Genomic DNA, 16,916 nt, shown 5'->3' with positions numbered 1-16,916 from the left:
CTTAGAAGACAACATAGGAGTAAATTTTCCTCACCTTGGATTAGACTGAAGCTTCTTAGATACAATACCAAACTACAAATGACAAAATAAATAACAAATTGGACTTTATCAAAACATAAAACTTTTGTGCTTCAAAAGACAACAAGAGGGACTTCCCAGTGGTCCAGTGGCTAAGACTCCATGCTCCCAATGCAGGGGGCCCGGGTTCGATCCCTGGTCAGGCGGCTATATACCATGTGCCGTAACTAAGAGTTTGCATGCCACAATGAAGATCCTGCACGCAGCAAAGAAGATCTCGCATGTCTCAACTAAGACCCGGCGCAGCCAAATAGATAAGTAAATATTTTTTTAAAGTAGGTAACAAGAAAGTGGGAACAAATCACGCAGAATTGGGGAAAATATTTGCAAATCATGTATTTGATAAGAGACTTGTATGAGAACATATAAAGAACTCTTAACAACTCAACAATAAAAAGACAACCCAATTAAAAATGGTCAAAGGATTTGAACAGACATTTCTCTAAAGAAGATACACAAATGGCCAATAAGCACATAAAAAGACGCTCAATATCATTAGTTATCAGGGAAATGCAAATCAAAACCACAATGAGATACCAATTCATACCCATTAGGATGACTAAAATAAAAAAGAATATAACAAGTGTCGGTTAAGATGTAGAGAAACTCGAATCCTCATACATTGCTGGTGGGATTGTAAAATGATGCAGTCACTTTGGAAAACAGTTTGGAAAAATTCCTCAAAACATTAAACATTGAATTACTATGACCCAGTGATTCCACTCCTTGGTATATACCCAGGAGAAATGACATCCTTTACATATATCCACATAAAACTTGTACATGAATACACAGCAGCATTATTTAGAATAGCCAATAAAATGGAAACAACCTATATGCATCAGAATGTTGTGATAATTAATGGAAAAACAAAATGTGGTATTATTCTTACAATGGATATTAGTTACCCACAAAAAAAGAATGAAGTACTGATACATGCTACAACACGATGAACCTTGGAAACAGTAGGCTGAGTTAAAGAAGCCATATACAAAGGCCACATATTATGTGATTCCATATGTATGAAATAGTCAGAATAGACAAATACAGGAAGACAGACTGAGATTAGTGGTTGCCAGGGGCTGGGAGGAGGGAAGAATGGGCAGAGGTTGATAATGGGTATGTAGGTGATGAAAATACTCTAAAATTATTTTTGGAGTGATTAAATATTCTAAAATTAGCGGTGATGGTTGCACAACTTTGTGAATATTCTAAAGATCATTAAATTGTACACTTTAAAATGGCGAGTTTTCTAGTATGTGAATTATCTCATTAAAGCTATTTTAAAAACAAAGAATCCAAATATATGCATCACAGAAATCACAGAATTTTTAAAAATTTTAATCAATTTTTCATTCCTGGTTATCACTGGCATATGAGAGTTCCAGACAGAAGGTACCTCAAACATGGCAAGTGTACTTCTAATGATGACGATGGTGGTGACAACCAGCATGTACAGAGCTTACTGTGTACTTGGCATTGTTTCAAGTGCTTTACGCATGTTAACTGGTTTAATCTTCACAATAACCCTATCAGGTATGTTCTGTTCTACTACTATTCTCATTTTTCAAACTAGGAAACAGAGATACAGAGAGACTAAATAACTTGCCCAAGCTCACACAGGTAGGAAAGGTGTATGAAACATAACCAGTCATAAATCTAAGAGATGCCAAAGCACTCTGGGTATTGTGACCTTGGGATCAAAGCCACTGTTCTCCATGATCTTCCCAACCATTTTTAGGAAGATGAAAACTTTCAAATTTACCTCTGTCATAATCTTACTAATTCATCATTTGTTGAAAATAATAAAAACAAACTCAAAATCCACCACCCCCAGTTCAAGCTTATTTTAAAATATGCATAAAACACATCTTAGTACTCCTACCCAGCTGAGTGGATCTGCTCAGGTTCTTTTCGTTTGTTCACTTAACAAACACTTCTGGAGCCTCGCTCTGTGTGAGGCGCAGTTCTCAATGGTGAGAACCCAGCAGTGGGTGGCAGGACCCAAGACTCTGCTCTCCTGAAGCTTATGTTCTGGTACCTTCAGTCATTTGGTACTTTATCTTTTCTACTTTTGTTGCATACCAGCCTATGTTTATCTCCAAAACCATCCTGGTCTCTGAGCAGTTATGCTCTGTACCCCCAGTTTTCCACCTTTGTGATATACCTGACAATATTAGGGTCTGAACCTAAAATACCTGAATGAAAATGACTTTTTTGGGCAGAAAGCACTCATTAAAATCCACACCCCCCAAAGAATCCTATTACTAACACTTTGAATTACTTAACTCTGTGTGATGAAGAAAATCTGAAACTGTCCTTGAAATGTTCAGAAGCAAAACTCCGAGCAACCATAGATCATAGAACAAGTTCACATAAAGGATTTTTAATGCCACTCATTAGCTGGGCCCAGAAGCACCTACGACCTACTTATTCATGTCCTGAGCTAAGGGAACTTAGAAAACAACCTACAGCACTTACCTACCTGGGTCCCCAGCTATTGGCTGGTGGCAAACACTGAATGAAATGAAAGCAGTGTAAAAATGAGTATGGAATATGCGAAGAGTTCACCAAGCAGTCCTGTCTCACAGTCACAGTCTGCATTCCTGATCCTAGGCAGCCGCCTCATTGACTGGGGACATTGTATGGACGGCCGTGCACAGCCATCCTCACCCTAAAATAAATAATTCCTGCTCAAAAGACAGACTTTTTTTTTTTTTTTGTAACATTGCTTCTGCTGTGCCTTCTCTGCCCTCCTAGCATGACTGAATCTTTTTTGATCTCCAAATTTCAGCTTAATTGTCACATCTTCAGAAAAGTAGTCCCTGACCACCCTAATGAAGGTGGTCTGTCTACTGGCTACCATGGCATCCTGATGTCTTCTTCCATAACTGATGAGTTGTCTTTTCCTTCTCTATTGTCTGTCTCCCTCACTAGACTGTGCTATGCCTACTCTTCTGACCACTGTACCCACTGGATTTAGCAGAAACGTAAATATTTTTGAATATGTTAACCACTCACGTGCAGAGTTTATCACCGTTCTCACAGATGGAAACCAAACTCTCTATGACCAGGACAGTCTTTTTTACACGGATCACAACATACCTAAGTATGTACACACATGGTCGCAAATATAACTAATCTTATTGTAGTAGCAACTCCAGCCCTTCATGGGAAAAGGCCTCTAATCTAATTAACACATTGGTCATCGAACCCTGGGGGATTGCAGTCAGGGTGGTTAGTGAAGAAAGGGCAATAGGAAATGGGCAAAGAAAGATTTAAGGCCATAGACAGTCTAGGCAGGAAAAGATCCCCATAACCTTAACAATAGTTTTCTTGTTTGGGACCAAAAAAAAAAAAAAAAATACTATCATATGACACATAAAGATGAATAGAACAGGGAAAAGGGTATGGGCAGAGAGAGAAAAAAAGTACGAGATCTCCATCCCACATTAGCCAACTGACAGATCTGTTCTCTGGTCTCTCAAAGCTATTTGGACCTAGATATTAGCAGATTCTTTCCCACCGACCAAGCCTGCCTTTGCTTCCTGTTTGTACAGGAAAAGAGCAAGATGCACAGCTTGGGGAAGTTTCAACGCTCTCATTCATAAAATTAAAAAAAAAAAAAAATGAAAAGGGAAAAAAATATGTTTAAGATTCTGGGTTATTAAAAGTCTAGCAAATGAGGCTGCAGTACCTGCTTGCTCCCAATATATTGAGGTCCTCTCCTACTTCAGAGTTGCTAATATTCATTTTTTGCGTGAATGCTTACTGAACACTGACATTATACTAAGCATTTACCAATGTTAAATGTGAGTACAATGTGATACCGGCAATCAAGGAGGAGTCTCTATTATGGGGAGAGAATTAAGACAGAGCAAGGCCCGGACCCCCTGCAGTGCCTGGCACATACCAGCAGTGAATAAACAAGAAACACAAGCAAATGACTGTAAGAAAAGAACAAATGCTTTGGAAGTCCATAAAAGGAAGAAATCACACATGTTCCCTTACCTCTTACTTTTTTGCAGACACCTGAAGTACAGCAGGGTAACAATAACATTCATTGATTGATTCAGCAAGCGAAGGCCTCCTATACGTAGGCATTAAAGCTACAGCAAAGAACAAATCAGATATGGTACCTTCCTTCACGGAGCTTACAGTTCTCCAGGGAGCCAATTCCTTCAAATGGATGGCAGGGCAATTACCACGCTTAAGTTCTCCTTGGATAAACTCATGGTTGCCATCTCAAAGATGGGAAAGACAGCCTCACCAAGTGCACAGAATGAAGGTGTGTGGCTAAGAAATCCTTATCTCTACAAGTTAAAAGTCTCCACTTTCCCTCTGAACATATACAATAGAGTAAAAAATACAGAGTTGACTGATGCAAACTACTTTGATAGTCCTGAGAGCTATATATAAAACCTGTCACATTCTGGGGACAAACGACTCTTAACAGGTTGTTTAAATGCCATGATTAATTTTAATGCATAAAGTTTCGTTTGTCACATTAGAGAATGCTTTTAAAGCATCAACAGAAAGTGAAAATTGTGGCATTTGCAAGTAAATTTTTATTGGGAAATTAACCATTCAACAATGTAATCAAGGTCTACACATTTAAACTACTACTATTTATATCATTAACAATGAAACATTCAAGATACTGTGGTGCCCAATTACATATGGAAGTTCATGCATTATATTTTTTTTCTTTCTTCCTCTCCTCTTCTCTCCCCCTTCTACTACCCTTCCTACTTACCCACTCACTGTCTGGGCTGGCAAGTCAGAACTAATCACTGGCACCACTTCACTCTCAAGGAGGCAAAAGACCTGTACTCTGAAAACTATAAGATGCTGATGAAAGAAATCAAAGATGACACAAACAGATGGAAAGATGTACCGTGTTCTTGGACTGGAAGAATCAATATTGTGAAAATGTACTACCCGAGGTAATCTATAGAGTCAGTGCCATCCCTATCAAATTACCAATGGCATTATTCACAGAACTAGAACAAATAATTTTTAAATTTGTGTGGAACACAAAAGACCCAGAATAGACAAAACAATCTTGAGAAAGAAAAACAGAGCTGGAGGAATCATGCTCCCTGACTTCAGTCTATACACAAAGCTACAGTCATCAAAACACTGTGGTACTGGCACAAAAACAGAAATATAAATCAATGGAACAGGATAGAAAGCCCAGAAATAAACCCACGCACTTATGGTCAATTAACCTACAACAAAGGAGGCAAGAATATACAATGAAGAAAAGACAGTCTCTTCAATAAGTGGTGCTGAGAAAACTGGACAGCTACATGTAAAGGAGTGAAATTAGAACATTCTCTAACACCATACACTCTCATAAGTCTTTGTTCGTGCCTAGTAGAGCATTCATCACTTCTCATTATATTTGTGCTTTCATGTCTATATTCCCTACCAGGTCATGGGGGTTACTCTCTTGAGGGTAGGAGCCATAACTTGGTCATCTTTCTTCCTCGGGTGCCTAGCACAGTGCATGAGACACATACAGGGCTCAACATTTGTTGAACTGAATTCAACTGACCGTCCTGCATCTGCTGAGCCATCCTCAAAATGTAAATATTAATAATTTGACAGTATTTGGAGAGAAGTATTGATATAAACCCAAAGTCAAGCCAGTACGATTCTCTACTAAAAATTACTATCTTAAATGCCTCCTCAAAGGCACAATGAGGGAGCAATGGAAGCCTTTATCACTTAACTGCAAATCACTTCTTGATTTTTATCCCCCAAAAGTATATTTGATGGTTTCTGGTGAAATAGCATAAGGATCTTCTGACAAGTGTGAACATGCAAAAGGAGGTACTTCACTTGTAAAGATAAGCAGTGACCTGAACTGCAGATATATATTTAATAAATTGGTTAAAATAAGTCAGTTTGGGCTTATACTTAACATTTCTAGTTTTGATTTAATTCTGTAAGTAGAGAACAAAACAGACCAAAGTCAGAAAAGTCTATCCAAAAGTGGTCTTGATCCCTCTAGCTAAAGTGAGTTTCCCATCACTGAAGGTTCTAAAATAGACTAGGGATGATCACTTGTCAGGGATATTGTGAGAAGTATACAAACATCAGATCAGGAAATTCAGACTGAATGCCCTTTAAAAGTCTGTTCCATTCCTGACATTCTGAGATTTTTTAAATCACTACACACACACACACACACACACACACTTATAAAATGCCTGCCCGAACTAGACTAGGAAAACAAAAAATACCTTTTGCCTGGACAAAAATGAAAGCAAATATTGCTTTTCAAAGAAAGAATGGATCATTTATCTTCAACAATAACATTTAGAATAGGGATTAGAAACTCCAATAATCTTTATATGGGATATAAAACAATGAAGACATACCATTTATTCAAACAAAATTGTTTTTATTTAGCACCTACGTGCCAGGAAAATTCTAGGTGCCAGAGATATAGGAGTACATTAGTTTCCTACCACTGCTGTAACAAATTACCACAAGTTTAGTGGCTTAAACCAACACAAATTTACTTACTATCTTGAAGTTCTGAAGGTCCAAATAAATCTTATGGGGCTAAAATCAAGGTGTCAGCAGAGCTGTGTTCCTTCTGGAGGCTCTAGGGGAGAATCTGTCCTTGCCTTTTCCAGCTCCTTGAGGCTGCCTACATTCGTGGCTCTAGGCTGCATCACTCCAATCTCCACTTCTCTGATTCCTATGCCTCCCTTCTTCCCCTGTAAGGACCATTGTGATTGTATTGGACCATAATCTAGGATAATCTCCCCATCTCAAGATCCTTAACTTAATCACATTTGCAAAGCCCCTCTGCCATGTAAAGAAACATATTCACAGATTCTGGGGATGAGGACTTGGACATCTTTATGGACCATTACTCTGCCTAATACAAGAAATGATTAAACAAAAGAGACCCTGTTGACATGGGGTTATATTCCAGTGAATAAATATAAAGATATGTGATGTAATGTCAGGTAGTAACAATGGTTATGAAGAAAAATAAAGCTGGGCGAGGTGTTACATTATGATTTAGCTCCACTGATGATGCATTTTTTAATTGGGGTAGAGAATAAATTGGGGGCATGTTAAGTTTGAGATGCCTATGAGCCTTCCAAGGGGAAAAATCATGAATACAATTGGAAATATATGATTCTAGATTTCTGCGGAGAGGTTGGGGCTAAAGATACAAATTTGGGAGTTATCAGAATATATATACATATATTTACCAGTTTTTATAAAGGATACAAATGAACAGCCAGGTGAAGAGGTACATAAGGCAAGGGTTGGAAGGGTACCAATTGCAGAAGCTCCTGTCCCCTTGGAGTTGGGGTATTCGGCATATAACTATTTACAGCCATGGCTCTATGATCAAACAAGAGGGAGGGGCCAAACAAGAGAACAGTGGCAAAGACTTTAGAAGGCAGGAAGAGAAGGAGCAGGAAAGGTGACTAGCGATCCATGAGGTAGGAGGGGTACTGGACCAGAAGGTAGGTAAGGAAAAAGTTTCAAGGGGAAGGGAGTGATCACTAAGACCAAATCCTATAGGAAGTCTGATTTGGATGAATCACTGGGACCTTGACATGAGTGGAATGGTGGGGACAAAAGCTTAACTGAAGTGGATTCAGAAGAGTAGAAAGTGAAGAAATGAAGACTGAATATATGCCCTTCTTTTGAGGAGTTTTGCTATAAAGGGGAGCAGAGCAATGAGACAGGACTTGGAAAGGGATGAGGGGTCAAATGAAGTTTTCCTTTTTAAAGATGGGAAATACATTACAAATGTGGGCTGATGGAAAAGATCAAACAGAAAGAGAGCACTGATGTCACAGGATGGTGAGGAGACAACTACTTGGTAAATGGATTGCTAGGCAGTACTGAGTGCCCCTGGAGCTTTGTATAAATAAATTTAAAGGGAGATCAGTCAGCATGGCTGTCTAGTCGAATTCAGTTGCTTGGGTGTAGGTATAGAGTCGGCAGAAAAAAATAGATTTAACCAGGCTGAAGTTTTTTGAGGTGAGTACAATGGAGAGAGAAAGGGGCAAGGGTATGGCTATGATGATGGACTATAGAATCTAAGCCCATAAAGGTGAGACACATAGACACAGAAGGTGGGCAATGAAAAGGCAGAGGCTCAGTGGATTGGAGGTCCTTCTGGGGTTGATGAATTATCAAAACTGAAGGACTAGAGGAAGTGGTGGCCAGTGCGTGGGAGGCTTTACACTGAGTTTACCATTAACACAAAGGATTTAGACAGTCACTGAGTTCCTCTGAGAATCCTGACCAAGAGAGGATGGCTGTCTTGCAGAAGTGACTCAGAGTGTTGCTCTGTCTTTGGTTCTTTCCTTGCGATCAAAAGCCAGTGTTAACCAAGAAGCGGATGGATTCATCAGAAAAACAGAACAAAGAGCTATGGAGTCACCCATGTGGGGCTGTCACAGGACCACAACACAGGCAGGATTCGTTCCCAATTTCTAAAACTCTTAAGAAGAAAAGGCTGTTGATCCTGAAGAAGAAAACCGCATCTCTTCTATGTTATATCTGCGCAGTGTATTGTATATCCCTGTAGGGACATACCCACCTGATTCAGTCTGATTGATTTAAAAATACTTCTAGGATAAAATCAGAGAATGTCATGTGAAATTTGTGTCTCCCAGACTAAAGTCGCTGAGCTGAGAAAGCCTTCTGTTTATCCCTTGGGAAAAATCATACATCTTTTTCTCAAAGAGAGAAAAAGAGGCTTTGGGGATAAGGTTTTACTGAGGGCTTTGATTTTTCTTCTTCAAACCAAATTGGAAATTTCATGTTTGTCAGAAGACTTGAAAAACACCCCCGCCCCAATGCAACTATCAACTAGAATATCTGAGTGATTAATTCAGTGCCCTTGAAAATGACAGCCGAGGCCATAAATCTGTCTATCTTTGTCTTTGATCTTTACTGTCATCTCCAGAGAAGCTTATTAATTTTGAAGCCACGAATAGGTAGGATACAGCTAGGACAAATAATATCTGTACAAAAATTTCCTTTCATGTTTCACTATTTACAGGATTAGGCAAACATAACCTATGAATCCCTTAAAGGAATATTTGTCTTCTAATGCCCTATGCTGAGTCTAGAACTGTGCACTGTGCCAGATAAATTTTAATTAATGATAAAGTACTTACCAGAATTATCTGGGGGAGGTGGAGGGAGACAGCAGGTAGTCAGTGAACTAGAATTAGTACTCTCTCTTCTGAGTTAATATAAAACTAAAAATTCTAATCCCAGTATTCTAGACAAATAGAATACCAATAAAACTTTCTGTAAATTACAAAGAGAAAACAAGTAGTCATTACATCTTTTGTGAATCCTGCTGTTATACCCCAAAGGCCTACAGAATAAGGGATTCATTCTTATTATCTCTTTCATATAGAATCAACAAGAATATTTTATGCAAGTTGCTGAAATGACAAGGGCAGAAATCAACCATTATTTATAGCGATACCTTACTGTGTTCAAAAAAGGTGTGTGCATGTGTGAATCTAAATTCTGAGGCAGGTAATAACTTATATTGTACAATGATGTACTTTTTTAAAAGGTATTTTACATTCAAGTAAGGATTACATCTTGGAAAAAACTGAAGTTTGACTTGGAAAACCACATTTGGTTTAGTTTCACCCACATCATGTCTCAAAAAAGCCATCTGTTCACCTTTCAGAAAGCTGCCCCTTCTTTGCATGCAGAACAGCAATCAAGTGAAATTAATACAGGCATGAATAAGCAATGCAACCTCACTGCAACACTAACATTTCTGAATGAATCTGTAATCCCTCTTTTTATCTCATAATAACTGATTTTTTTAAGTTCCAATTTTGCTTTCAAAAATTCGTTGAAAATAAAACTACTAAGTGAAGTAAGTCAGAAAGAGAAAAATATCACATGATATCATTTATATGTGGAATCTAAAATATTATACAAATGAACCTATCTATGAAACAGAAACTGACTCACAGACATAGAGAACAGACTTTTGGTTACCAAGAGGGTGGGGGAGGAATGGATTGGGAATTTGGGATTAGCAGATATAAACTATTATATGTAGAATGGATAAACCACAAGGTCCTACAGTATAGCACAGGGAACTATATTCAATACCCTGTGATAAACCATAACGGAAAAGAATATGAAAAAGAATGTATATATATGTATAACTGAATCACTTTGCTGTATGGCAGAAATTAACACATTGTAAATCAACTACAATAAAATAAAAATTTTTTTAATTTAGTGAAGAGATATAAGAATAATAAAGCAACCCTCTCCCCTACCTTAAGAAACAAAGTATACCCTTTTATGATCTATCTCCCTACCTTTCCCTCTTAAAGGATACCACCATCTTGAATATTGTGTCTATCATCCCAATCTATGTCCCTTTACTTTTATCACATAGGTAGACATCCCTAAACAGCAGTATTGCTTTTGTGTGTATTCGAGCGTCACATAAAATAGTATTAGATCTCTTTAGTATTTTCTGTTAACCAACGTTGTTGGATTTGTCTATGGTGTTGCAGGTAAGTCTACTTCACTTATTTTCCCTGCCAAATAGTATTCCATTGATTGGGTATTCCACAATTTATGTGTCCTTTGTACTGTTAACTAGCATTGAATTCCACAGTAAGCATTCTTATAAATGTCTCCTGTACACAGGTAGGTGAGTTCCCCTAACGTGTCATAGTTCAGTTATAGTTTTACCAGATACTGTCCCAAATGGTAGAATCAACTTACTCTTCCATGAGCAGAAGAAAATCCCCCCTTTTTCTACAAGGTCAAAAATATTTGATTGTCAGGCATTTTAAATTTTAACAAAATTATGGGCAGGAAATGGTATCCCATGGTTTTAATTTCATTGTTTGTTTCCTTGATTACTGGTAACTTGAGCATATTTTATGTGTATATTGATCTTTCTTCTGCAAATTACCTATTTAAGTCCTCTGTCCACTTTTTAGTTGGTCTACTTTTTTCTAATTTATATTTAAGAGTTCCTTCTATAGAGAGAAATGCAAATCAAAACAACAATGAGGTACCACCTCACGCCAATTAGAATGGCCATCATTTAAAAGTCTACAAATAACAAATGCTGGAGAGGATGTGGAGGAAAGGAAACCCTGTTACACTGTTGCTGGGAATGTAAGTTGGTGTAACCACTGTAGAAAACAGTATGAAGTTTCCTCAGAAAACTAAAAATAGAACTACATATGATCCAGCAATCCCACTCCTGGGCATATATCCAGACAAAACTATAATTCAAAAAGACACATACATCCCTATGTTCTTAAAACAGCACTATTCACAACAGCCAAGACATGGAAGCAACCTATATGTCCTTTGACAGATGAATGGATAAATAAGATGTGGTACATATATACAATGGAATACTACTAATCCATAAAAAAAGAATGCCATGTGCGGCAACATGGATGCAACCAGAGATTATCATACTAAGTAAAGTAAGTCAGAAAGAGAAATACCATATGATATCACATATATGTGGAATCTAAAATATGACACAAATGAACCTATCTATGAAACAGAAACAGAATCAGGGATATAGAGAATAGATTGGTGGTTGCCAAGGGGGGAGGGAGGTGGGGGAGGGATGGAGTGGGAGTTTGGGATTAGCAGGTGCAAACTGTTATATAGAGAATGGATAAGCAACAAGGTCCTACTGTAGAGCACAGAGAACTATATTCAATGTCCTGTGATAAACCATAATGGAAAAAAATATATATATATATATATATAACTGAATCACTTTGCTATATGGCAGAAATTAACACAACATTGTAATTCAACTATACTTCAATAAAAATTTTTAAAAGTTCCTTATATATTATGGATACCAATACTTTGTTTATATGTGTAATACATCCCCTACTCTGTGGATTGTGTTCACTTTTATTTTATGGGATTTTTTACAGAAGTTTTTTGTTTTAAATGTAGTCAAATTTATTAAACTTTTTCTTTTATGATTTGTACATTTTATATTTTGCTTAAGCAATCCTTGCCTACCCAGAATACATAAATATATTCTTCTGTTTTCTTTTAGAAGTTTTGAAGTATGGGGTTTCACACTTAAGCCTTTAACCCATCTGGTATTGATTTCATTTGTGGTTAAAAGTAAGAACATAATTTTTTTTTTTTTCATATAGCTAGCTGTCCCAGCAACATTTATTGAACAGTTGACTTAGTGACAAACCCATCTTCATGGGTCTACAAAATCAGGCCTTTCATAGACCAACCATCTGCACTTGTGTGGGTCTGCTTATGTGCCCTCCATTGTGGACTCTTTGTCTCTCTGTGTAACAATATCACACTTAGAGCTTAACGAGTCCCCAACCTTCAAATTTCTTCAAAATTGTCCTGTCTGTTTTGGGCCCTTTGCTCTTCCATGTATGCCATAAAATCAGCTTTTTAGGTTTCATGAAAAATCTTAATAGGATGTTTATTGGAATTGCCTTGAATTTGTAGATTTATTCAGAGAGAACTAACGTCTTTATGACACTGAGCTTCCCTAACTACAAACATAATATTCCAAAACACATGGAACATTTAATAAATTTCAACTTATCCTCTCGTGGAGGCCACTCTAATATTTTCTGTATCTTTTCAATTTTAGTATACGTGCTGCAAAAGCAAATACACCACCACCATTTTAGTATCATTATAATGTACATGGAGAGCCAACCAAACCAACAAGCCAAATGTTGTCCTCAAATAACTATCCTCATTATTTTTATGAAACACAAAATTATCACAGAGTCAGGATTATTTAGAATAAATTTCTGAAAAATTATTTCCTGGGCTTGCTGACTCTCTAAGATAAATAATGCCATTCTTTGACCTTTTTTACAGGCCTATTTTCTGTTCCTCAAAACTCTTCAAGTGCCAAGTTCAGGAGAAGTGAGCTGTGTGTTAAAAGTCATGAGATAGGGCTTCCCTGGTGGCGCAGTGGTTGAGAATCTGCCTGCCAATGCAGGGGACACGGGTTCGAGCCCTGGTCTGGGAAAATCCCACATGCCGCGGAGCAACTGGGCCCGTGAGCCACAACTACTGAGCCTGCGCATCTGGAGCCTGTGCTCCGCAACAAGAGAGGCCACGATAGTGAGAGGCCCGCGCACCGCGATGAAGAGTGGCCCCCGCTTGCCACAACTAGAGGAAGCCCTCGCACAGAAATGAAGACCCAACACAGCCAAAAATAAATAAATAAATAAATAAATTAAAAAAAAAAAGATATTCAGTCTTTAAAAAAAAAAAAAAAAAAAGTCATGAGATAATTTTTTTTTTTAATTGCACATACACAGTAACTCATGCTTTGCTCACTTGAATAAGACTAGCTTCTTTACTGTGTTTTAATACTATGAAGAGGCAATTTTAAGGCAGGAATTTATCCAGTCATTTAACAAAGCTACATTCAGAAAACTGGCAAGCTTTTCCGAACATCTTTTAGAGGGCAAATATTATATTTATTTATGTTCTATTCACCATCTAGCATAATGTGAACATTCTAGTACAATTAATGATAACTGTGATTATAACAGTAATGTATATTCACAGCTGGGTATTGAGAACCACTCTTCTATTTATTGTTCATTATATCATTCAAAAGACAGAGAGTGAAAGTTTTCTATGTGATCTCAGTATACACAGTGCACTTTATGTAAGTTGACTTTAATTTGCATTTGCAAAATAATGAAGCCTTTCCTCATCTTCCCCAAATAGATGCAATTTGCCTGTTCTAAATCTCTAGAAAAATTCAATTTTGTTTCTTAAAGGTAATTATCAATTTTCCCTGCATTTCTGCTGTTTGTGATACTGGATAATTATCCATGCTATCATATAATATGGCGCTATATTAATGGGGCATCAAGTCACACAGACTTGGGTTTAATCTTGTCTCTTCTGTGTACTGACTGTATGACCTTGGACAAATTACTTGGCTTCCTAAGTGTTAGTTTCCTCACCTGTAAAATGAAGAAAATAACCCTGGGCTACATTATAAGGTTGCTGTGAGAATATAGGTAAAGAGTTTAATCTATAGTTTGTGATCAATTACCTATCATTATCAATATTATCATATTGTGTCCTGCCCCCAACTCCACTAAAATCTAAATTGCACCTTTCTAGAAGGCAGAAGCCATAGCTCACCTTCTTTCAGATAGTTGACAATACGGTGAGTGCCTCCTATGTGTAAGGCACACATAAAGTAATTAATAAAATTTGTTGAATTAAAGATATTTTTCTATCCATTATATTCAAACTAAAAAAAATTCTTCTATGTCTGGTTTCTCAAATTAGTTAATAGGCTACTTAAGGGCAGGTGGAAGTTCAAAAAATAAATGAACAAGCCATACTAAATAAAGTAGTAAATGGATAAGCATATGCTGAATATACATTTAAAATGAAAATCACTGTTCAGCAAATCCAAAACAAAATATTAAGACATTTTCAGATATAGTTAAAAAAGAAAAAAAATTTCCATTTTCAGGCAGCTGCCTGAGAAATGTACATAATACTTTTTAAAAACAGTAGACAAAGATCCAACATCTTTTTAAAAATTCTGGTCCCATCATTTAATGGGTGAAAAATGATTTCCTAATAATAATACAGGAAGCCAATCTAACATCAAGCATTTAAATCTATGAATCTCATCTGAAATATTTAACCCCTTGATAAAGATTATATAACTGGACATAGTTGAAAAATTATGGCATAAAATCTTCAGGACAAAGAGCTTATGAGTAGAAAATCAGTAACAAATATTTCATTATAAATAAAAGGCCATGATAACAATATTACTGTTTGATAGACATACTATATTTTTCTTTCCTACATTTTTGTGTATAGAAAGGTATGGGTGTTTTGCTCCTTTCTAATTTTGCTGGTGGAAGAAACTCAGAAACCAAAGGATAACAACAATCACTGATAACTAACAAGGACCTACTGTATAGCACAGAGAACTATACTCAATATATTTTTAATAACCTGTAAGGGAAAAGAATCTGAAAAAAAAAAGTATATATATATATATATATATATATATATATAAAACTGAAACTAACACAACATTATAAATCAACTATACTTCAATTAAAAAATTAATTTTAAAATGACTGTCTTTATAAGGAAAGATTTTCCTTTCTTTTTTTTTTTTTTAACCAATTATCATGGGGAAAATGGTCCAGGAGAATTAATATTCAAATGCTACCATAAAGTTCAAAAATATTTTTCACAGATGTCATGAGTCAAAGAGAATATGAACTACATTCTATAACTTTATTACAAGTGTGGTTAAGAATCATAAAAATTTATCTACACCAAACACATACCCAGAGGAGTAAGCAGGAAGTTCTTAAAAAAGGAAGCCGTGACACCACTAATGCACGTCTGCTACTTACAGCCATTAAATGCAACCAGTTTTATCTGCTTTATATTTCAGTCGCCGTATTTACCAAATAACCAGCATTATTCAAGCAAACAGTCTTCTAATTACCACTCCTGATGAATGAGATGAGGTTACTGGTGATCATCTAGCTGTCATAATCATTACCGTATTTAGTATGAAGCCGCAGTTCAGGGATCATCCTGTGGGCCCTCACGGCTTGATCAGTCAATTCAAGGTTCCCAGATCTATATTTCTGCCTGGGTGCTCCATGCCCAAGGCCTGTCTCTGTCCTGTCTTGGTAAACAGTGCCATTACCTACTCAGGAGCTTCAAATGTGGGAGCTGTTCTAGAGTCCTCCCTCTCCTATGTCTAATCAGTAAACAGAACTTTTAACTCTTTCTCTTCAAGATCTCACGGCTCAGTCTCCTCTTCTTCATTTCCCCCTATGTTACTGCTCAAGATCAAGCACCCCCCCACTCCGTATCTAGATTACGACTGCACTTGCCTCCTAATTTTCATGCCTCCCAGCCTCACCTCCCTCTAACCCCTCCTTTATCACATCTCTAGAGTAACTGTCCTAAAACTCAAATTTGCTCTTGTCATGGTTCCCTGAATTCACCATCTCCTCTTGAGCCTTGTCACCTATACAAATGCTGAACTCTGTCCTTGTTCTCCATAATGGTAGGCAAATTCTTAAAGAAACAGCTCAAGTTTCAACCATTTCCAGGAAGTTATCTCTGATTACGTTTTCTGTCCCCCACCCAAATTTTCTAGCCCTCACACACATGTGCATATGTGTGTACACACACACGCACACACACACACACACACACAGTCCTTATTTAACCACTCCACTGATGTACTCCCATAGCAAATTAGGCATTTATCACTATTATTGGACTCTTTCATCTGTGCATTCTCATTGCTTGGTATATAATAGATGCACGGCAAATGTATTCAGTAAAAGAAAGAATAATCTATTCTAGCTGTCTCTTTGCTCACCCTGCCCCCTCCACTCACTGTTCAACTCACTTCATACTGGCTCGCACCTGTATTAGTCCATTGAAAAAGCTCTCCAAAAGGTAACCAAAAATTTCTGCTAAACTGATTATTATAAAAATCCTTCTCTTGGCTTTCAGCAATGTTGACACTCCCATCTTCTTTAAACACTCCTCTCTTGGCTGTCCTGACACCACATTCTCCTGCCCATCCCTGGGCTCCAGCCCTCTTTTCAGTCCCTAGAGCATACCAAGGTCCCTGCAAGCCAGTCTTTGCATACACAGTTCCCTCTGCCTAGGACACTCCAGTACTCCTAATCTTCTCACACCAACTCTTACTGAAGCTTTAGATCAGCACTTCTCAAACTTTAATGAACACGTAAATCACCTGGGGATCTTATTAAAATGCA

General features: G+C 37.2%; 1 protein-coding gene and 1 non-coding gene across 5 annotated transcripts in view; both read right to left on the bottom strand.

Annotated features, from left to right (window-relative positions):
* POC1B (POC1 centriolar protein B) overlaps nucleotides 1-16,916 on the bottom strand; it is a 135,734-nt gene that overhangs the window by 33,324 nt on the left and 85,494 nt on the right. The gene's annotated exons all lie outside the window — the stretch shown is intronic.
* LOC114238407 (U6 spliceosomal RNA) lies at nucleotides 12,661-12,762 on the bottom strand. Its single transcript, XR_003623784.1, has one exon. It is a non-coding gene; the product is annotated as a U6 spliceosomal RNA (small nuclear RNA).

This window comes from Balaenoptera acutorostrata, chromosome 11 (assembly GCF_949987535.1).
Source record: "Balaenoptera acutorostrata chromosome 11, mBalAcu1.1, whole genome shotgun sequence".
Classification (NCBI taxonomy): domain Eukaryota; kingdom Metazoa; phylum Chordata; class Mammalia; order Artiodactyla; family Balaenopteridae; genus Balaenoptera; species Balaenoptera acutorostrata.
Note: the sequence above shows the minus strand (reverse complement) of the source record. Positions and strands in the feature narration are given on the sequence as shown.